Source organism: Nothobranchius furzeri, chromosome 7 (assembly GCF_043380555.1).
Source record: "Nothobranchius furzeri strain GRZ-AD chromosome 7, NfurGRZ-RIMD1, whole genome shotgun sequence".
In the NCBI taxonomy this organism is placed as follows: domain Eukaryota; kingdom Metazoa; phylum Chordata; class Actinopteri; order Cyprinodontiformes; family Nothobranchiidae; genus Nothobranchius; species Nothobranchius furzeri.
The window spans coordinates 76,537,264-76,560,646 of record NC_091747.1 but is presented as its reverse complement, the minus strand read 5'-3'; the positions used below and the strand labels follow the sequence as shown (position 1 = coordinate 76,560,646).

The window sequence follows — 23,383 nt, the reverse complement described above, 5'->3', positions numbered from 1 at the left end:
AGACGTGTGAAAATCGACTGATTTGGTCATTTCAACAGCAAAAACACGTGATTGCACTTAAACCTGGGTGATTAATTTTTCGAGATGCAGTGCAGCTGGCTTTTAATAGGAGACTGGCACGTCATGTGACATCTGCAGAGGCTATTTGGTGTTTTCATCAGCTTCATGCTAAACATGTCCCTCTCTCCGCTCCAGTCGTCCAAATAAAAGCCAAGAATCAGTCTTTAAAATACATCACTGGTTTCAGGTTTTTGTGTGGTAATATAGAGACACAGGAACCTGCACTTTATAACGTTTTTGGTTAATACTGTTTAGTTTCCATTTTTGGTTCTTTTTTTAAATACAGATAAGGTTTTTTTTTTTTACCTTGCTGACGTTTCGTTTGCGGCTGCAAACATCTTCAGAGCTGACGCTGATGATGGGATTTGAAGACAAACAGCAAGAACGGACAAAAGACTGTTTAGTTTCATTTTATTGGGTGGAACTACTTCTTGACTGTTGAGATGATTATAATTATTATATTGCTGCTCTTTTCCGCCTGCTGCTGTTCGTTAACTGACCTTTTGGATCAGGTCTAATTAGCTTCGGGTCGGGGTCGGGCTCTGCTTGACTCACTATTGGATCTGGTCCTTTTTGAGTCTACCATTCCTTCCTGAGCAATTAGTCCACAGAGAGAAAAGAGTTCATCAAGGACTGCAAATGAGACTACTTAATACAAGAGGGGGATGAACTCTAAAATTGTTTGTTCGTACAAGAAGTGCTTCAGGTTTCTCCCAAGTCTGCCTCTAACACAGATGATGTCGCTGACACCAGCTCTTCGTTTGCGAGTCTGCAGTGGTTGCAGGAATATTTTAGATCTGCTTCAGCCTCTGTATGTGTGCTCATTAATAACCTCCTGCTGAGAGGTTTGGAAACTGTCTACCGATAGAAGGTTGCAGGTTTGAGCCCCCCCCATGTGCTGAAGTGTCTTTATTGGCCATAACACCATGTAACTCCCCCGATCTGTGTATTGGTGGTGTGAGTGTGTGTGTGGTAGGGTGAAGTGGTTTGAGTGGTCATTAACAACCAAGTTAAAGCATTTTGTTTGGCCTTTACACTGTCACGTTTAGGAGGGTAGGACCCAAATTGCAGAACCCAGGATGACACGAGGCAGGAGTGGATATGTAAACTAAAAATCCTTTATTTTGAGGAAGAACAAAAATAAATCCAAATGGGAGGGAGCCAAAATCCAAAAATCCAGGGAGTCAAAAAAACACCAGAGGAACGAGCAGACTGACAGAACAAATAACGCTGACAAACAACAATGGACCGACAAGAACAATGAGACAAGGAGGGCTTATAAAGACAGGGAGGAGCAATTAGGGAAACAGGAAGCAGGTGTGTGGAGTGAGGCTGAAGGGAAGGCAGGTGACAACAATTATCTGGATGGGGAAGAGAACCAGAGGAGGGCAGATGAACCTAAAACTATACAAAACACAAAACTAAACCTAAAGACTAAGGGAAGGACTCACAAACACATACACATACTGACACACACAAACTCATACACACATACAATGAACTGGGGAACAAGAGGCTGGGGCTACAACTTAAGACACATAACAGAGATGCAGACAAAGGACACATGAGGGCGCTAAGAGAACATAAAAGGGAATCTGGAGTGGGAACTGGAGTGGCTGGGGAACAAAGGGACACAGAACATGACATATACCAGTAATAGTCTGAAAAGACAATAAGCTAATCTGATATGCTTTAATGTTCAAGTTTTTTTTTTTTTTTAGATTTGGTCATAACTGGTTCTGTTTCACCAGTTAGCTTAAGGATGGCGAACATGCAGCTTTAAACATGATTTAAACAGAAGTCTGCTTCTATTTACGATACAAAAATGATAAATAAAACTGTTTAAATATGTAAAATGTGCAACTATTACAATAATCACTTGATAAGCTGTTAATAAGTCTATCTGCAGCAGGTAAGATACTTGCAGATGTTTTCCTATACACACGTTTTAAAAGATCATAACTTTTCCTCTTTTCTTCAAACTTTTCCCTTCTTTCCCTTTGTGTGACTGTTGTCTAGACACATTTTTGAAAAAGAAAAATATCCTAATGAGACATCTGTATTCAGTTTCCAAAAAAGTCACAAACCAAATTATAAAGTAATATAAAATTGTAATGCTGGTGTATCAGAGAGGCACCAACAAACTCCAAGAACAATTATCTCTCTTTAAACTACAGCATCTGTTCCTTTGATGATTCTTTACATGCAGATGGAAGTGAAGCAGTCACTAAAACAGGGAAGGAGCCTAGAAGAGAGATTGGAGTGAACACACAACACATGGGTCATCTGTGTCAGCAAGGTCTCCCACAGGCTGGAATCTTTCAGCCGTGCCATCGGCTCTAAAGTGAACCAGTGAAAATAAGAAAAATCCATCTGCAGCAAAATAAATCAAATATAATATAGATTTGATCATAATTGGTCAAGAAAAAAAAACAGTTCTGAAGTTGAAGCCAAAGCCACTCACCTTTACGAATAAAAAAACAGACCTAGGGACCTCAAAACTAAGAAAATGGTACAAGGTGGACCCTAAACATCCTGGCAGAAGCACAGGTAGTGATGCTGAGTCTGATTCCAGATGGTTTCCCTCCCATAAACCTGATTCCAGAGCTCAAACCTCTTGGACAGAAGTTCTCCTCTCCAAATGTTCTGCTACATTTTTAGATGACATGAACAAAAACCTTCAGCAACTGGGAGAGAACAAAAATAAAATGAACAAGAGTCATCTTAAGGCACTTGTAAACATTCCAATTTAACCCACTCATGAGTGCATGAGTTCAGTTCATGAAGCCCATTGGGTCAAGTTTTACTATGTTTTACTTTTTTTTAATCTGGCCATTAGTCTGCTTGTGTTTCCTTTTAATTGCGATTTGTATGTTGTTTTAATTGTTTTTATTCCTGTTTTAATCCTTAACCTTATTTTTTATTCTGTTTAATCCCTGTCTCATTCATCACTGATATATGTCTGTACAGCGCTGAGTTGAATTACTGACATTAATGGACTTTTGCACCATATTCTAATTTTCCAGTTTCCAGTTAGTTCAAAGAAACAGAACAGAACAGAACCAGGTACAATGAAATTAAAGATTTGACAGTTGAGTGCAATAATAAAACCACAAGCTGAAGCAAAACAATTCCTGCTGTAAAGCTCATCTGGAGTCTGTGTTGCATGCTTTCGTCCTGTCCCGTCTGGACTACTGTAACGCGCTGTATGCCGGTCTGGCCCAGTGCACGGTTGCACGACTCCAGTTTGTGCAGAACTCAGTGGCTAGGTTCCTGACCGGTACTAGATGTCGAGATCACATTACACCAGTGCTGGATGGTCTGCACTGGCTCCCGGTGCACTTCCGAGCTAAATTTAAAATCTGAACTTTTGTTTATAAAGCCCTCCAGGGCAGTGCCCCTCCTACATTACTGCACTTTTGCACAGGTATGCTCCATCTTGGTCTCTTCGCTCAGCCGAGCAGGAACTTCTGGTGGTCCCCCGGGCGAAATATCGATCGAAGGGTTATCGTGCATTTTCAGTTTTGGCTCCAACTCTGTTGGAATGAATTGCCATTGAGCATTAGGCAGGCACCATCCCTTCCAGTCTTTAAGTCTCGTCTGAAGACTCATTTTTATTTGATTGCTTTTCAGCGCTAGGGTTCTTTAAATTGCCCTGACATTATGGTTTTACTTCTTCTTCTTTTTGATCAGGATGCTTGATCTTATTTTGTCCACCACTTGTTTTTAATTGATTAGTCTTATTCCGTTTTTCTCTGTATTTGTAATATTGTTTGCTTGATACTTTATGATTTTATGTTTTTATCTTGCTTTTATGCCCAGGTAATGGGAATGTTTTTATGATGATGCTGTCCAGCACTGTGGGCTTCTGATAAAGTTGTGGAAGGTGCTCTACAAATAAAATTGAATTGAATTGAATAAAGATCAAAAGTCAGCTGGTCTATTTGATTTGATTTGAGAGAGAATGTGTGGTATTGTAAAGTGAATAAAGGAGCCAGAAAAGACCACAAAGGATTTACATGCAGGTAAATCAGCAGTTATTCAAACTGGGATCAAGGCTTCCCCCCCCACCCCCCACCCCCCATCTCCACATACTTCCTCACAAAATGTTTAATCATCCTAACTGATGATCATTAGGTGTCTATAACAGCTTCAGCACTAAGCTCACCGACTCCTACAACTTGTAAACAAGTACAAAGTTGTTTATGCAGAACTGTGCCGTGCTGTTGTGAGTCCCAGCAGCCTGCTTGACCCGTGAAAACTTCCCAAATTCTTTGAGCCGATTCTGATGAGAGAGTCTTACCCCCACCTCAAAGAGTAAACATGTTTACAGTCTTAAATTTGCTGCTGACTTATATTTTCTTAGAGAATGTCAGGACTTGCTGAGGATGGAGGATCACATTACATCCAAAGAGATGTGCAGATGGAGGAATGATCTGTGTAAATTCAATTTGTAGTGCATCATGTCAGAATGGGGTGGGGGGGTGGGGTGGGGGGGCCCTACTGTGCTGCGGCAGTTTAACCGGGCTGATGCCCACGCCGCTGCCCTGCATACCTACCACTTGCCTTGATGTTGACTTCAGTTGACCAAAGCCTCAGAAGAGTGTTTCACACATGCTGAGTGAAGCCAAACCAAAGTACGTCTGGGTCCGCCATGCTGCCCTGCTTAGGGTTAGACATCAAAAAATTATCTGGGCCAGCGCCGTGCAAATCAGTGCAGAAATTGTTGGTGTGGTGGTGTGAGAAACACAACGTGGAAGCACTCAAATGGCCTAAATAACACAAATCTGATTCGCCATCAGCAGAAACCTGGAAGATGATGTCCAGACACAACACATAGATATGAGTTTTGGTCTAATTAGAACAACAATCTGACTCTCGCTGAATAGTCACTTCAGCTATTAACATAAAAGGGCTTCAAAGGCTGCTCTGAAGGGATCCCACGGGAGTCTTCACAGAGATTCAGAGCTGCAAGGAAAGGGTTTCACTGTTGGTGCCACTTTATCACACGCAAATCAGGGAGGAATCCGCTGCAACCCTGGATAAACACGGCTTTCTGAGCAGCAGCTTTAGACTGAAACTGCTTGCACCAACACGAGCTTTCCAGATGATCCAGTTTCTCTCTCCAGCACAAAACTGCAGAGGCTTTAATTACTTCTGCTGGCCCAGCACAGGTGAAGCACGCTCTCACTAACAAGGTGGCTACAGACCAGACAGCTCTTAAATCCAACAGGAAAACAATACAACAGAGAGGGAGAAAAAGCCTGCTAGAGAGGGGAACCAATTCTTTTCATGATCTCCCTCCTTTCAGCTGATTTTACCTCTATTGTCGCATAATTACAGAGGAAGCATGATGCAACTGGAGAAAGCATCGAAGGAGGAATGTGTCATCCACTGAAAATAAAGTGTGAACTAGTTTTCACACCTTGTGTGCAGCTATTTGCCACATTGCATGTTGTGTATGCAAGCCTGGGCAGCAGAGAAATCCATCACGTCCCTCACAGATCATGAGAGTCGGGCGAAGATTCATCAAATGGCATCGATTCCATTATGTAAGATGCTGCTGATGTGACCCGAAAGCAAACGGTGCTTATGGGTCAAGGAAGGCAGCAGTAACGACACACGCCCCAGCTGTCATTCACAGTTAAATCTGTCATGATCTTTACATCATCAGATCTTATGTTTAATGTATGCCGTCATCACCGACTGTGCCCCAGTTTGTTGTCGGTCAGCAGCACAGTCACAGCAGTGGTGTAACAGCACCGACTGGTGGCGGAGGCTCGTCTTGGCACGGACGTTTGGTTTTACATTCCAGACTGGTGCTAAAATGCAGCTCATTCTCGTTACGTGCCAGCTTAAATTAAGCTTAGTCAAATAAACCTGATGATTTCCTTTCAAACGTGCCCCTCGTCACTTTTGAGCTGTTAATTTACAGCAGAGGTTCAGGAGAGGAAATGCGTCGAGACTAACTGTTGAACCTCTGAGACCTGCTCCACGTCTGAAGTGATCTCTCTCTTCTGCTGGTGCACTCTGCTGCGCTCCACAGAAGGCAGACACATTCAGAATAATAGTGTCGGGTCACTGCAGATCCACGACGTGGAAGAGCGTCATGTGGACTTACATTTCACACGCGTGTCCTAATGCAGCCCCTTTTGATCTGCCAGAGTGTGTGTGCCTCTCGTACCGAAGCGACCCGTGCTTTTCCCACCTGGGCTCTTTCTCTGCCCCTTTTCCCTCACAGCCTGTAAAGATTTGTAAGCTGCCGGCTCTGAAGCTCTAAAAGCCTTAAAAGCTCTCGCTGTAGGAGCTGCGCCAGCGCTGTCCATTTGACCCAAACCGCTTTTTGGAACAACTCAGCTGCAGTGGTTGAACTCTGGGCTCAAACTACAAGTCTCAGTCGAAATCTTACCAAACAGAAGAGGACACACACACACACACGCACACACACGCACACACACCACTTTCTAAACAGGTGTTTTGTTTGGAAGAATAGGGACGGTATGGCTCTGTTTCTGTTTTTCCCCCAAGTTCTGCTTGAATTTAGTTTTATTATTTAACCTCATTGACTGTTTCCCCAATAAGTACATTATTATACGACTATTATTTTCAACATTTCAACACCTCAACAAAAAATATGTAAGAATTTCAACAAAAATACAGCAACAGAGCAGGCATGGCGTTATGAAAGTAATTAAAATCTGCCTTTAAATGATTAAATCTAAGTAATTTCAGATTTTTACTCTCTCACATGAGTGATTCAGATGGACAAACAATCTTATATAAAAAGCACTTATATGTTGCGTTTTCATGTCATATGAACAGAAAATATGGTTTGAAACTATTTAGATTAATAATTGAGTCTAATTTAACTTAATGTTTTGCTTTCTTCTCTGTTGTGTTGTTGTCGCCTGGACAGATTTAGTCATCATGATGGTTTCAACCATTACCTTCGTCTGAAATCTGACTGAGGTTATTATTTTTATGGTCAACCCTTCTCTTTATCAAGCTTTATTTTAGTGATTTTATTCTCATCCTGCACAAAGACAGTCCTAATAAACCTATCCTGATCAGAAAGCTAAAGCTAGTCCACTTCTTCTGATCTGGGACTTCATTATTCAGATTGACACCATTTTCCCTGCAGTTCTGGTTAAACGTGCTTCAACAAAAACTTACTGGAAAGTCTTCTCCAAAATGTTAGATGCTGGTTAGATCTTGTGCAGCTTAGAGTTAAACGTTTGATGTCTGCAGCAGACTTTATTTCCTCAGCCTACCTGTCACGATATGGTGTTGGAGGACCCAAATATGCAGTACCCAGGATGACACGAGGCAGGGATGACGGTTAAGTAAACTCCTTTATTTGAAAGGAGAGCCAAAAACAAAGTAAATCCAAGGCTGTGAGCCAAAATCCAAAAACCAGATAAAGATCTGGAAATCCAAAAACTCTGGTTTATACACAGAGAAACAAGACTGACAGAACTACAAACAATGGACCGACACAAGACAAAGACAAGACAGGGCTTAAATAAACAGGGAGGAGTAATTAAGGGAACATGAAGCAGGTGTGTGGAGTGAGGGCTGGAGGGAAGGCAGGTGACAATAATTACCTAAATGGGGAAACAGAACCAAGGGAGGACAGATAAACCTAAAACTACAAATCCAAACTAAAAGGCTGCGGGAAGGACTAACCCCGGCTTTCCACAGGAGCTGTCAGCAGCACGTTACTGCAGCAGCACGTCCTGCTCGCGTAAACTGCTGCTTGGCCCTTCTCACGAGAAGAAGGAAGCAGGGGAAGCAGCTGTCACCGACCGAGCACAAAGTCACGTGACATTAGCAAAATCACGTGTGACGTCGTTAGTAAACACAACAATGAGCAGGAGAAAACTACACCATGGCTCCAAAAGGTTGGTGTCTTATGTTCTGTCCGTTTTATAATCGCCAATACGGACCTGAAAAACAAAGGAGACCGCTAGCTAGGTGATAACTTCTCACAGGGACGCACAGTTAGCAACTTTGTAAAAGTAAAGCAACCAGAAGGAAGTACGTTTCTTTATTCTGAAAATCTCGGGAGCTTCTCTCCATTTCCGCCTCCGATTTCCTGTCTTTCCTTCCCCAAAAATGTCGAACTTGACCCGTTTCATAGGCGTCACGCGTAGAAAATAGAACCCGCGCGTAAAGGCCGCGACATGCTGCTCCTGAGACGCGGCCGACTCGCGCTGCTGACGGCTCCGGTGGAAAAGGTTCTGTTGACCACAGCGGTTCCTATCACTAGCTATGACGTGCTGCTGCAGTAACATGCTGCTGACGGCTCCCGTGGAAAGCCGGGGTAACACACACACACACACAGACACAAATAACTCACACACACATATACTGGGCTGGGGAACAAGAGGCTGGAGCTACAACTGGAGGGGCAGAGGATAACTAAATGAACACCGGACCTGAGGGAAAGATAAAAAGGCCTACAAACAGAAGACACAATATAGAGACGCAGACAAAGGACACATGAGGGCGCTATGAGACACAGAAGGGAAACTAGAGAGGATGGAGAAACATCAGGAGACACAAAAAGGAGGGGGCAGATGCAGACCATAACACCTACCTGTCTTTCAACCATTAGTGACGACTTAGTGGCCTAGTGGTAGAGTGTCCGCCCTGAGATCGGGAGATCAGGGGTTCGACTCCTGGTTGGGTCATACCAAAGACTTTGAAAAAATGGGACCCAATGCCTCCCTGCTTGACACTCAGCATTAAGGGGTTGGATTGGGGGGTTAAACCACCAAATAGTTCCCGAGCGCGGCTTGTCTGCAGCTCACCGCTCCCCCAGGGGATGGGTCAAATGCGGAGAATAAATTTCACCACACACCTGTGTGTGTGTGTGACGACTAAATGGGACTTTAATCTTTGTCCCTCCTACCTGCCCTCTACATCACCTGACACACACAGAGGCCCGAGCAGGTTGTTTTTGGTGAACTTCATTGTAAAATGTCAAAAATTATTGATCAGATTTGAACACATTTTTACTTTTTTTCTGTATTATACAAATCACAAGGCTGCATTCCATTTAGAAGTTTGGCTGTTGGTATTTTGCAAACAACTAGCATTAACAGCTGCAGAAGTGGAATGCAGCTCGCACTATTACACCTGTGCCTTGCACGCCCAAACTGTTTGGTTACTAACCTGCTCTTTTTCTGTGTCTCTACATGCTCTTCACGTATTCCAGGGGAATTCTGGGGAGATTTCTTTCTCTTTCGTTCCACAAGGATGAAGCAGCACAATGAGGCAACCCACTAAAGCTGGTAAGCACTGATCGTCATGGTGCCCTTCAAATAAAAGCATGCACACATGCTTCCCCTCTTCTTTTTAACTGTCAGATGCAGAGTTGTTCCACTTCACTTTGCTAAAACGCTGACACAGCAAAGGAGTGCGAGAAAAGAAAGAGAAACCGGATGATGAGTTCTTTGTTCTGCGAAGGAGATTGAGTCAAACAAGAGAGATTTGTTCTCGGCAACAGAAAGTAAGTGAAGATGCTGTCAAGAGGATTAAAGTTTAACCAAACATCAACCGGGCCTCCTGGAGAGGCGAATCGGCCGCTGTCGCACCGGACGGACGGAGGGAGACAGACGAGCAGACAAGACAAGACAGAGTGGTGATCCCCAGCTGTCTTTAAAAAAAAACGCTGCTTCTGATATATTATTGAACACGTAGCTCTGCAACGCATCGCTGAGCCTTCCTCTCAAGTTAGTGTTTGAGTTTGCATAGCGTCATCATTCTAAATATAAAAGCATTCGCTCATCCCTTCCCAGCCTGCTAAAAGATGAAGAGGCTGTACTTGTGCTGTGTGTGTGCGAGCGTATGTGTGTGTGTGTGTGTGTGTGTGTGTGTGTGTGTGTGTGTGTGCGAGCATATGTGTGTGTGTGTGTGTGGTTCCCTAAGTTGCTACTTTCCTGTTTTGAAGCTGGCTGGAGTTTAGTGTTTTTTGTGTGTGACTCATTTTGGCAGCGAGCCTCTCAACTACAGAAAAGCAGAAATAGATTTTATTAAACTCTTTGAAAGTATTGTAAGATGACATGCTGAGTGTTCTGAGGCGAGCCAATCGCTTCTCTGGGAGTTCGATGCACTGTACAACTGCAGGCAATGAGATTGCATCAAGGGGGATTCGTTTTGGATCAAACAGCATTTGCAGCGCATTCGGTTTTAACTGTTTACTGCAGTAGGAGCCGGGTTTTAGCTGATCACCTAGTTTTCATCATTTTTACTCCTCGTTTTACTGTCAGAAAGCGAGATTTAAATTTGTGTTCTAAGGTCACAGTCCAGAGACACTGCACATGTAGGATACCTGGCTTGGCCTACAGGTGGCAGCAGAGCAACATAGCCAACAGGAAGATTTCTGATAGGACATATATGTGTGATTATATACATGTTTGTTTATTTGGCTGACTATTTTATTCAAAGCCACGTACGATTGTTAGCCTATAGGGCATCTGTGGGGGAAACCGGAGTACCCAGATGAAACCCGTGCATGGGTCAGAACATGCAAGGCTGCAGCTGGATTTCCAACCTGCAACCTTCTTGCTGTCAGGCAACAATGCTAACAACTGTGCCACCATTATATACAAACCCTACAGGAAACCATCAAAAAAATCTGTTGGATTCTGACTGAGAAGAAATCATAAAATCTGTTTTCTTCCAGCTCTCACTTCCAAACTTCGTGATTGAGGATGAAACATGACTAAAGGTAGGGCAGTTGTCTCTTTTCCTGAGTGTGTGTGCGTGTGTGCGTGCGTGTGTGCGTGTGTGTGTGTGTGTGTGTGTGTGTGTGTGTGTTTGTTAACTCAGAGGCGTCTATTATTGCATGCAAGTGGCAGGTTTGTAGGCGTGCGTCTCTACCTTCTGACTGATGTTGCAGCCCTGTGACTGCCAGCAGCTCTTTGTGAGGTTGCTATAGTGACCGTGAGTTGAGAGTTGGGGAGACCAGGGAGGAACACGAGGGTGCAGAGGGGGTGGAATAGGAAATTAAGAGCATGGTGCCTCTGGCCTGTGTGTGACTGTGTGTTTCTGGGTTTGTGTGTGTTTTTACCACGTGGATTTGTTTTATTTATCTGTTAAGAAATGAGCTCTGCTTTGTCACCTGGGTAAATTGGGATTTAATCGAGATAAGTCACTCACACACACTCAATCATCCACATCCACACACACTTGTTCTCTCTGCGTGGGAGCGCCTGAGACAGTGATGGCTGAAGTATGGGTCGAGGGAACCCGGCTCTGTCTCGCAGACCCACAAATGAGTGGGTTGTACGTTGTATCACTTTTCACTTTTACTGCCTTATTGAAGGAGCTGCGAAGCAACATATTAGAAAAATCCTAAATGCTGAGATTTGGGCTGATTTCTTCACCATCTTATAATAAAATCCTGACATTCATGAAGGTTGTCGGGTATCTAACAGCGTTACTGGTCCTCAGTAAATTTTTGATTTAGGTCCATTTCCCTTCATGATGTTCTTGCTGCGCTGTTTCAGGTGCTTCTATTCTGAGGGTGTGTTCAAGCATTTTCTGGGTGTTTTAGTGAGAAGGCTGCGAAAGGCGTGACAAAATGTTCCGTTTGAAACATTATTGGGCAAAAGTTTTATGTTTCATCTTTTTTTTATTTGTGAAAAACACAGTTGGATTTATAAATGGAACGTTGTTTTTCTCAGGCACTGATTCAGTCGTGTTGGGATAAAAGTCATCAGGTCAAATTTTGGGCCATTCCCATCTGTACCGGGTCGGCCCGGGCCGGGAAGCCCCAGTCGGCCCCAGCCTGGCCCGGTTGATTCCACACATCCTTGTCTTAAGCCCATGTGGGCTGATTCTACCCACCAATCAGAGGCTTGCTCTAATGGAAGGTGTGAATTTGCTGTCAGCAGTGGGTGTGTTGGCCCTGGTCGTCCTGAAGCAGACCCCCTCGAGAAGAGGGCTGAGAATGAGCCTTGGTTGGCCCGGAAAAATACCAGACCACCCAGATATGTAAACAACCTACGCTACCCGGCCCGGGCCGACCCGGTACAGATGGGAATGACCCATGAACAGTTGTGAGATCCACGATAAACTGAGTTATCATCACAAAAACGGGCCAGAAATGAAAGGACTATCTGTGTTGTTGTTGGCAAGAAACTAACAAGCGACACCAGTTATATCGTATTTTGCAGGCATAAAACCTTATATGGCCCTTTTTTCTGTAATTCTTTTAGAAACACAACTTCTGATTGGTTGAGAAGCTGTTCCTAGAGGGGAGGCAACTCACCTCTTTAACCCTAACCCCCCAGAAGGGGGCCTGTGGTAGATAGACTCATTTTCCTACATTGCACAATGCCACAGTAGCATCGTGCACCAGTTCAGTTCACTTCAGTTATTTTTATGTTCTTGTGAAAAGTGTTGATCTCCATCTTTTGAAACATCAAGACCAAGTCCAGAGGCTCGGGTTTTAATCCAAATGAAGTATACAACTTTGTGCCAAGCTGGTTGCACCGAGATAAAGTAAATGAAACTTGCTTGCTTTCTTAACATTGAAAGTTAAGATAAGATGTTCAAGTTAGGAAACAAAAATGTTCTTGCTGCTTTATGAAGATGACAGGCAAACGATGGATTTGAAAGTTTGTCAGATATCCTCGTTGTTGGAATTGAAAAAATATTTAAAGAGCAAGTCACCCCCTACCAGATTATTACTCAACTCCCACTTCCTGTTTGAAAAATGCAACAAATGCTGTTGCCTAGCAGACCGAGAGGGCGGAGCTGCTAACAAATACACACACTCACGACATTGTGACATCATAATCTACCATCTAACATCATAGTGTACCTCTTAGTCAATAGCGATGGCAGATTTAAATTCAAACACAGTGCTGAGTTTTTACCTGACGGCGGTGCAACACTGACAGTTTTAGGCAGAATATTTAAATTGTAACTAAGATGCACTAAAGTGCCAAATTATTGACTATAATTGTCTACAGCACGATCAGACACTCATTTATATAGTTTATCAGCAAAAAAATGTTGATTTGAAGTGACTTGCTCTTTAGGTATGTAAAAACATTGTTTGCAGCGATCCTGTAGGTTATTGCATGGCAAATGTATACATACTGTGAAGTATGTAGTAAAGGTACATTTGAGGGAAATCAGGCAAGGCAGCTTTATTTATACAGCACATTTCAAACACAGAGGCAATTCTATGTGATTTACATTAACAAGAACATTAATATCTACGGGACTGAAAATACAATTTCAATTTGTAAAAGAAACAAAGTTAAAGGGTGCGCAGTTACAGTGCAAAAGGTGCAGCATAAGAACATGTATTGAAAGGCTGATGAAACAACACATTCTCACTCCCAGCGCGTCAAAAACAAACGCTTGGTCAGCCACCCTCCGCGTCATACCCCTGACGCCAAAAGTGCCCTTTTTCGTCACTTATGTGCGAAAAGGGGTTTTTCCTTTTTCTGACTGCAGATCCCAATGCAGCATAAAACTGAGGCGATGGGATGTCCGCTGATGCGGCACCAAACCAGCTCATTTAACCGCACCTAAACCTTAACGTTTTACTATTTATAACCTTCCCCTCTCCCTCATCCTAACCTTAAGCCTCTTGCTACCTAAACGTTACTCTCACTGTGATCAAGCGTTTGTTTCCCATTCATTCTGACTGTGAATTTTCGTATTTGCCACCCAAGGGGAACGTTAGTAGAACATACCATCTGGCGAGGGGAAGGTTATCGGTATCGGTGATTAAAGGAGAACATGACTGGACTGAAGCAAAACCACTGACAAAAGAACAGGAAGTTAAAAGAAAACAATTAAGATGAAGATGATGACTTAGAGGAATGACTCAGGAAGAAAAGTTTAGATACAACAAAAGAAATATTGGAGGAACTAGAATTTTCTGCCTAGACAAAAAAAACAAGATGAAAAACCACAGATATTAAGGGACATTGTGACATGTTTTCGTTTGTTGAAGCAGGAAGATAAATCTGAAAGGGCTTACCAGAACATCAGATTTTCCTTCATCTAATTCCTTTTTGAACTTTTAAGTTCAAAATAGTTGTTAGTTTTGAGCACTGAGAATCAGAGAAACTAACTGAACAGAAGAATTGTTATCAGTCCAGCTAATGCGTTTGCAATGAGCATCCGTCCAAGCACAAATTCTGTGCTTCATAAAAAATGTCCATCTAGGGTCCCCTTGGACACTCATAGACTGGTGGATATAACAACATTTATGCTAAATAGACCCACGAGGACCCCTGTGGACACACAGAGAAACAAAGAAGTCTTAATTGGTCTCAACTTCTCAGAATTTCAGGGCAGCTGTGGCTACTTTGTAGGTCATCATCCCCAGTATGGGTGTGTGTGCTTGGGTGAATGACTAATTGTGTTGTGAAGTGCCTTGGGCGGTTGTAGAACCCTAGAAGGTGCAATACAAATACAGGCCATTTATAAATGGAGGCACACAATAGAGCAGTGGCTGCTCATGCTGTCCTCAACACTGGCTCCCCTCAGGGCTGTGTGCTAAGTCTCCTCCTGTTCACGCTGCTAACACATGACTGCTCACCCAAACATCCAGGCTACCATATTGTGAAGTTTGCTGATGCATCACAATGACGAGACCGGCTACAGGAAGGAGGTGGAACACTTAGAGGACTGGTGCAGGAAAAACAATCTTAGTTTAAATGAGTAGAAGACAAATACGACGAAGGAGATGATTGTGGACTTTAGGAGGGGAAGCCACATACATACACCCCAGCACGTCAGATTATCTGCAGTCGAAATAGCACCCAGCTTCAAGTACCTGGGTATGTTACTGAACAGCAAGCTTACCTGAAAAAACAACACTTCTAGCCTGATCAGGAAGGCTCACCAGTGGCTCTACTTCCTGAATAGGATGAGGCGTGTGGGACTTGACAGCTCAGTCCTCATCTCCTTTTAGAGATGTGTGGTGGAGAGTGTTCTGTGTTCTGGCATCAATGTGTGGCATGGAAACTGCACTTTGGCAGAGAGGAAAGTCCTACAGAGGGGGGTGAAGGCTCCACAGAGAGTTGTCGGAGGTAGCGTCCCAATCATTGCAGGCATTTACACCTCCAGATGCAGGAAGAGGGTCACCTGTATCATGAAGGACCCCATGAAGGACAATGGGACAAGAATTGTTATTGTAGCACTGTAACCATCATTGACAGCTACAGATAGCTGAAGACACGTATCTACTGACACGTCTTTGTATCAGTGCTGGTCACCATGCCATTCCGCTCCTAAAGTATGTATATCTCTATTTCCATACTCCATACTGGTACTCAGCTGCTGCATTCTATTTAGTCTACGTTGTCCTGATTTCGTTCCAGGACCGTGTGCACGTAATTTTGTTCCACCCCATATGAACATGTGATGTGAATGACAATAAAGAATCCTTTATCCTTACAATTTATAATTTCCTTGCCACATTCTGCTGTTTTGGACACAATTCCTTTACCATCATAAGGTTTAGTGGGTCCCAGTCACACATCTACTGACAGGAATTTGCTCACTTCAAACACAACTTGATTGCCTCACAAGTTGGAGACTCTGTGCATCATTATTTGGACTTCACAAGAGGAACTTCACTGTGAGGCTACTATGGGGACAGATTGCTTTGATGATGAAAACTGACTTAAATGGCTCATTGTGACTGAGCTCTATTATAACTTTTACAAAGAAGCTGTCTGCTCATTTGCCTTTCTCTATCGTTGTTTGTATACAGCTCAGACATAAACAAGACCAGTCTTGCAGAAAACATGGAATAAATAAGGTTTGGTTACAGCTAAGAACTGTCAGATGGTGAGAAATCCTTAGCCTGTTTTGTTGTGTTTGACATGACATGAAACCTCTAACCATGTGGTTTTAACTTTTAATTAAAGAGTTTGTTTGGCCATTTTAAATCATGTTTTTCTATAAAAGTTATCTCACCCAATGTAGATAGTTTCTTGGACAGCCTTTGGGGAAATGAAAAAAGGTTTGAGTGCTACCAAAACCAAAGGATATGGCTGCCATATGCAAGGCAATGAAGGCAGATCTTGTGAAAGGCATTGCTAAGAATAACAATAATAATAATAATAATAATAATAATAACAACAATAATATACAGCACCGGAAAAGGGTGGCTTGCCACCTCCGGGTCGGGGGAGAGGTCCTACCTCAAGTGGAGGAGTTTAAGTATCTCGGGGTCTTGTTCACGAGTGAGGGTAGGAGGGATCGGGAGATCGACAGGCGGATTGGTTCGGCGTCTGCAGTGATGCGGACGCTGAGCCGATCTGTCGTGGGGAAGAGGGAGCTGAGCCAGAAAGCCAGGCTCTCGATTTACCGGTCGATCTACGTCCCAATCCTCACCTATGGTCATGAGCTTTGGGTAATGACCGAAAGAACGAGATCGCGGATACAAGCGGCCGAAATGAGTTTCCTCCGTAGGGTGGCCGGGCTCAGCCTTAGAGATAGGGTGAGGAGCTCGGACATTCGGGAGGGACTCGGAGTAGAACCGCTGCTCCTCCGGATCGAAAGGAGCCAGTTGAGGTGGTTTGGGCATCTGGTCAGGATGCCTCCTGGACGCCTCCCCGGGGAGGTGTTTCGGGCATGTCCTGCCGGCAGAAGGCCCCCGGGTCGACCCAGGACACGTTGGAGAGGTTACATCTCCAATCTGGTCCGGGAACGCCTTGGGGTCCTGCCGGAGGAGCTGGTGGACAAGGCCGGGGAGAGGACGGCCTGGAGCTCCCTAATTGGGATGCTGCCCCCGCGACCCGGACCCGGATAAGCGGAGGAAGACGAAGACGAAGACGAAGACTTTAATTTGCAATGCACTTTACATTTCACTCAAATCTCAAATTGCCGAATTCAAGTCATCTAAAATCCAAAGCAAACATTAGCGGCAGTATGAAATAATTTAAAATGCCCGTTTGAATAAAAATGTTTTCTGATGTTTTTTAAAACACTTCACACTCTGTGGTGCTCTCAGTGACTTTGGGTGCACGTTCCAAAAACATGGAGCTGCAGCTTGAAAGGATCTCCCATGATGTGAAGTTTGGTCCCAGGCTGTTGAAGGGATTGGGAATTGCTGGAGCAGACATTTGTTGAGGTGATGCGTGGAGTAAGGAGCTCTTTAAGATAGGCTGGAGCATTTCCATGGATACACTGATGAGTAAGGAGGCAGAGTTTATACTGAATTCTGTAGAGGATTGGTAACCAGTAGAGAGTCTTAAGAACCAGAGTGATGTGGTCATTCTTGGATCCTGGCAGCACAGTTTGGGTTATGCTGAAGCTTCTGCTGACATCCACCAGAGACCCCGACAAGGAGGGCATTGCAGTGGTCCAGCCTGGATGAATCAAAGGCATGGATCAGCCTTTCAACATCAGGTTGGGAGAGAAAGAGTCAAAGTTTTGCTTTTAGAGGTGGAGAAAGGAAACTTTAGAAAGGTGACGAACACGGATTTCAAATGATAAATGTTGGTCGAGTTTAACACCAAGGTTCATGACAGATGGAGATAAAGACATTACTGAGGTTGGATGACTATACAGATGAGTATAGGACCTCTGTATTGCTGCTGTTTAACTGAAGGAAGTTATCAGACGTCCATACCTTTGTCTCCTCTAGGCATGCACTGAGAGCAGATGGTGTGGCTGAAGAGGTAGTTGGATCAATTTTGAGATATAGCTGTGTGTCATCATCATAAGAATGGATTGAAATCCCAAATTTCCTGAGAATGCAACCAAGGTGGAAAATGTATATAGTAAAAATGACTGGACCAAGAACTGAGCCCTGGGGCACTCCACAGGTGATGTTATGGGGTGGTGAGTGTACCTCCCCCAAAGCCCCATGCTTAGTTGTTCCAGTGAGGTATGACTGGAACCACTGGAAGACAGTCCCAGTCAGTGCAACATGGGTTTGAAATCAATGGAGAAGTATGTTATGGTCCACAGTGTTGAAAGCAGCAGAAAGATCCAAAAGAACAAGAAGCTAAACGGAGCCCTGGTCAGCAGCCATAAGTAGATCATTATTGACTCTGACCAGGGCTGTCTCTGTACTGTGTGCCGATTGAAATCCAGATTGAAAGATCTCGTACACGTCATGTGTCTGAAGGTGGCAATGAAGCTTAGATGCGTCCTTCATCATCAGATGCATCAGAGAAAAATGTCATGAACCTATAACAGTGTTCCACTGAGTTGTCACAGCATGTGGGAGATAGAGGTTTTAGTAAGTGGCTAATTGTGGAAAACGTCAGTTTTGAGTTTTTAGAGATCTTGCTGATTTTGTGGGAGTAATACTGACACCTAGCTGTGGCCAGAGCTTTGGAATAGTTTTTTGATGTTCCCAATAGGCTTGCTTGTGTACAGGTCATGTGGAGAGGTATTTCCTCTCAAGGGCATGTTCAGCTGTCTTCATTCTGTAAACCATCTGTAAACTATGGGGATGATCTGTAAAATGAGACTGTTCGAGGTTTAAGTGGAGCATGGGATTTAAGGATATCATGGAGTCCATTATAATAATCCACGGAATCCTTAACTGATGAAAAGTATGCATCAGTAGAAACCTTTTGGTTTGGCATATGTGTTTAGTGTGGGCAGGTCCAGGGCAATGGCCTTATGGTCAGACAGACCCAAATCATAGACTTGGAGATTGCAAACGGTGTGATAACCAGATTGAGTATATGCCCCCAGTATAATGGGCCTATCAACATGCTACACTCAAGGAGCTCCAGAAATTTTACACCTAAGTGACTTGAGGGAAAATCTACATGGAAGTTAAGATCTACAAGTATGATCACATTAGATGATTTTGCACCCAGTGTTGTCAGCAGGTCCTGTATATCTGTGATGAAACCAGGATTTGGTTCAGATGGACTATAAATAAATAAAATTGTTGTGGGCTTATATGACGTGTTTAAACGAAATACATGTAAATGTGGACATTTTAGGCAGAGAAAAAAGAGACAATTGTAGCTCAGTGCAGTAAATAACTACCAAGCCTCCTCCACGGCCAGTGCTCCTGGCCTTTATCAGATAAGTATTACCTGGAGGTGAAGCTTCCTTTATTATAGCATAAGAATCTGGTATTTTCCAGGTCTCAGCAAGGCACACAACATCTATTTCAATGTCAAGCATATGTTCCTGTATTAGACTGGATTTATTTGACAGAGACTGGGCTTGAATAAGCCTATTTTTATACTGGAGCAGGGCTTACACTTTGGAAGAGGGCTAAGCAGGCAAAGTCGACTCCGCGTTTCCTATGTTGTCCAGTCTGTTGAGGCAGAGGCCCAGACAGCAGAGGTGGAGGTCCAGCCAGCTGAGGCAAATGCCCAGAAAACACTGGTGGGGATCCAGTCAGTTGAGATAGAGGCCTAGTCAACAGAAGTGGAGGTCCAGCCAGTAGAGACAGATGCCCAGGTAGAGGTCCAGCCAGTAGAGGCAGAGGCCCAGTCAGCCGAGCTGGAGGCCTAGGCAGCTGAGGTGAAGGCCAAGGCAACAAAGAGGGAGGAATTGGCACCAAAGGTGAAGGCCATTGCAACAGTGGTGGAGGCCCAGGGGGCAGAGGCCCAGTCAGTGATAGTGGTGGCCCAGCTAGCAATGATGGTGACCCAGCTAGCAGTGGCGGCGGCCCAGCTAGCATTGGTGGTGGTTCATCTAGCAGAGGAAGCCCAGCTAATACTGGGAGGAGTCCAGCTAGCCATTGGGCTAATTCAGTTACAGTTTGACTCCCGGGATTTTGTCCAACATCACCAGGCAAGAAAAGTATCAGCAAAAGATTAAAATAAACGAGGAGTGGTCTACCCGTGACAGCCTGTTTCTGTTCACCAGAGGGTGGCATGGCATGGTCCAGTACCCTTGTGAAAAATATATGTTGGCTATTTGGTTGGATACAGGGTGTGATTGTCCCTTTTTCTTGGACATGCATCATCAGCAGAAGATAAAATGTTTTCCACACAACAAGCAGGATGTTGATAGCCCAATCCAAGGTCTTCCCTGGTCTTTGGATGATTTTCTTAGGAAAGACATGGAGCCTGCCAAACTGTGCAGCCATCTTGAGGTTGAATTTCCATAGAGAGGGCACCCCAGGTCTGAATGGTCTGAACATTATTGTTCCTATTGAGGCTTCACATCCTAATTTAGCTGGGAATAAACTAATTATATTCAGGAAAACTAGAGTTGGTGTTTGGTTTTTGGCCAACAGAGTTAACAGTAAATAATAAATGTATACACTGCCCGGCCAAAAGAAGTCACCACCTGAATTTAACTGAGCAAATAGGTACAATCCTCTGTTTGGATAATTACAGCATGGGTGGTGCAATGAGCTGCTTCTCATTTCGTGAACAACCATGTGGAAAGACACATCTAGTGGTCGTGGAAAAGGCATTAGCCTGTTTGAAAAGGGTCAAATCATTGGCATGCATCAAGCAAAGAAAACATCTAAGGAGCTTACTGAAAAGACTAAAACTATGCTATGAACTATCCAATGCATTATTAACCCTTTATAGGGCCAACGTCTATATTGAGACACTTCCACTCACATCATAAATGATGTCGGTGTGCCTTTTCACAAACTCTTAGAATTATGGGAGTTCATCCAATCACCAGAGATCAAGCTAGTGCCATGTTTGCCAGGTTTGTGCCATGGCGAATTGGAGTTCCATCAATCTGTGTGAAGCTATAACGTGTCAAATATTGGTGTGTCTGCAGAGCAGTGGCGGCTCGTCCATAGGGGGTGCTAGGGCACCGCCCCGCCAGTCTCACAGGAAGAAGAAGAAAATAGGAATCACAACATATAAAAAAAAACATGAAAATTTTACTAAACAATCTACATGATACAGACTATAAGTGCTGTGTATAATCTGCATTTAAGTGTAGTTTAAAAATGTTATTTACACTTTTAACACTAACAAATCATCTTGTGACATATTTCCTGTTACTTTTGGGTGCAGCAATCTACCATAGACTTACGCTAACTGGCGCATGCGCGCTGGATCACCCCTCCTATTGCAAGCAGTAGAAGAGCCTTTGGGCGCAGGGTATAACGCCCGTGAAGACATGCGCAGAAGACCGGCAGGGCAGAGTCTCAGATCAGGTCTGGACAGAACCTGGAATTCTCCACAGTTCACCATCCTTGGTTGTTGTAGAGCAGCTGAGTACACCTCGTGGAGTTTTGATATTATGAAGGAGAATGATGGAATGTGGCATCAGAGACTTTTAAACAATCTCCTGCATGTAAAAAAGTGGATTATTTTTACTACACCTTGGATCATTACAACCTTAAACCAGCAAAGGTAGGACTGAGTTAATTATTTTAACTTCATGAAGTTAGTTTTGTTTGTTTTTATGATGAATTTTCATTTATTGGTGAATGTTAGGGTCATTTTTGGAACAATTTTGCTGTTACCGTCTGTCAGTGGGATGCATACAAATGGTGATTTGGCATTCCCTGGTGGTGATAAGTGAATTGAGCATCAGAGTTGTTCCAACCTATTTTGGACGTAATTATTAGAATTATGAGCGATGAGGCTACTTTTAATACATTCATAACGTGAACACCTTTCTAATCTTTTCTCCTGAAAACCTTTTCTTTTTGACAAGGAATATGATGAAATGATGATGAAATATTTACGTTTTTTTTTTTTTTTCAGGTTTTATAGCATGAACTGTTTTGCTCTGCAGACACACCAATATTTTGCTGTTGGTTTAAAAAACCAGGAATGTGACTCGAAATTAAAAATATTTAAAGATTTATATATGTCGGACAGCTACAGGGTTGGGTCACATATAGATTATATATATAATATAATTTATATATTTTTTTCTAATAAACTGTTATTAATCTATCTATCTGCCCATAAACCGTAATTTTGTAAGGAAGCAAATGGATAAAAAACATGTTGCTAGTACAAATTTGTTTAAAAACCTCGTTATTTATATGCACCTTCCAGGTCACACAATTCTCAGCTGGCATGCTCTTTTCCGCACACCTGGTAAATTAAAATTAGCTGGATTATTCTAAAGTGTCTTATAATTATCTACATAATTCAACAATAATGTTTATTTAACTTTTCCATGTATTTTATTTAGGGATTTCTTTAACCAGAACAGGGCCAACGTCCATAACTGGCCACTTCATTTTCTCAGAATTTCTGCATGAAAATAAATATTTTTGAAAATTGTTACAACAGAAATACACGTTGGTTATTTACCACAATAACACCCTGGGGCTGAAATTTAAAAAGTTTAAATACTTCAATGAGTCCCGCATAAAGGGTTAAAACTGGTCTGATGAGTCCAGACGGACCCTGTTCCAGAGTGATGGTGCATCAGGGTAAGAAGAGAGGCAGATGAAGTGATGGACCCATCATGCCTAGTGCCTACTGTACAAGCCTGTGGGGGCAGTATTATGATCTGGTGTTGCTGTGGTTGGTCAGGTCACCTGAATATACTGAATGACCAGGTTACTCCAGCAATGGATGTTTTCTTTCCTGATGGCACGGGCATATTCCAAGATGACAATTAAAGGAGTCATCGGGCTCAAATAGTGAAAGAGTGGTTCAGGGAGCATGAGACATAATTTTCACACATGGATTGGCCACCACAGAGTCCAGACCTTAACGCCATTGAGAATCTTTAGGATGTGCTGGAGAAGGCTTCGTGCAGCAGTCAGACTCAACCATCATCAATGCAAGATCTTGTTGAAACATGAATGCAACACTGGATGGAAATAAATCTGGTGGCGTTGCAGAAGCTTACAGAAACAATACCACAGCAAATGTGTGCTGTAATCAAAGCTAAAGGTGGTCCAACAAAATATCAGCGTGCAACCTTTTTATGATGGCGACATTTTTGGTCCGGGCAGTGTACGTCAATGGTTATCAAAGAGAATTGTGTCTGAGAGTTTATTATCCCAATGCCAGGTGAAAAGTCCACTACAATTCTGATATATTTTGGGGCACAACAGCTACTTTAGGTGAATCAATGTTTTTTTTTTTGTTGTTTTTGTTTTGTTTTTGGTTAAATGTTACATAAATAATGTATGTCTTAGGAAGTTCTGCCAAACCATTCTTCTTCTCGTCTTTTGCTTCTCCAGGTGTGTATTCTGCTGTGTGTAATAGTCACTGTGAAGGACATAATATGCTGTACCAAATAGGCATGGCTTCACACAGGGATTACACTTAGATGATTCCTCAAAAGAGAATTTAGTCTCGGGTAGCCGAGCTTAATCCGTGGCTGTGGGAGTAGACCAAAGTAGTGTGGAGCCCTGGCCAGATACGACACAAACAGAGCCAGATTACTCTACGCAGGAGAGGGA

At 43.2% G+C, this 23,383-nt stretch overlaps 1 protein-coding gene across 33 annotated transcripts in view; it reads left to right on the top strand.

The window, feature by feature from the left end:
• ptprdb (protein tyrosine phosphatase receptor type Db) overlaps positions 1 to 23,383 on the top strand; it is a 324,563-nt gene that overhangs the window by 100,600 nt on the left and 200,580 nt on the right. For 31 of the 33 annotated variants that reach the window (XM_070553775.1, XM_054751605.2, XM_070553783.1 and 28 more), the window contains exons 4-5: positions 9,281 to 9,356; positions 10,751 to 10,795. The gene's annotated coding sequence lies outside the window, so the exon portion shown is untranslated. Of the gene's footprint in view, positions 1 to 9,280; positions 9,357 to 9,431; positions 9,575 to 10,750; positions 10,796 to 23,383 lie in introns of all 33 variants that reach the window. The other 2 variants (XM_070553776.1, XM_070553766.1) reach the window with 1 other exon arrangement.